Raw genomic sequence first — 684 nt, 5'->3', positions numbered from 1 at the left:
AATTAAATTTAAAAATCTTACCGCAAAACATTTAAACCACGTGATTTTAACGTGATTTGGTGTCTTGCTCCAGTTCGGATATGCCCCGTCGTAGTAACCCTTAATCGTCGCCGAAACGCTTCGGCTAACACGGTTGTTAGCCTCAAACCTGAAAAAAAAACAATTTAACCGTTGGAAAATAAAAAATAATTTAAATTTTAATGTAATAAAAATTAATAACTTACTAATAAGTTCCTCGGGGTCTATCGGGGTCTAGAACATCCAAAACCTCCCGTCCAGGCTAAGCAAGCAAATCCTCCACCGTATATCTCGCGAATGGAGCATATGAAGGCACACGCAAATCCGAATGAACTGCACCTTCTGGAACAGGCTGAGGTGCAGCTGCTGGAGGAGGAGGTGGAGGCATCCGCGGTGGAAGAGGAGGACTCGAAGAAACTCTCTGAGAAGTCTGAGAGTCTGGAGCTGCATCGGAAGACGATGGACCGGAAGAAGATGTACCGGAACCATCGCCAAACAACTGGGCATAAGTAGGTGTTGTTGGTTTCCTTCTATGAGCCATCTAAAAAAAATTAAATAAATTTAATCAATTATGACGACATAATTAAAAAATTATTCCGTTACCTAACTAATTACCTAAACTATAGGATTCCGTCATCTAACTAATCACCTAAACTAATTATCTAA

The sequence above is a fragment of the Brassica oleracea genome, chromosome C3, assembly GCF_000695525.1.
Source record: "Brassica oleracea var. oleracea cultivar TO1000 chromosome C3, BOL, whole genome shotgun sequence".
In the NCBI taxonomy this organism is placed as follows: domain Eukaryota; kingdom Viridiplantae; phylum Streptophyta; class Magnoliopsida; order Brassicales; family Brassicaceae; genus Brassica; species Brassica oleracea.
This window is presented reverse-complemented; position numbering follows the sequence as displayed.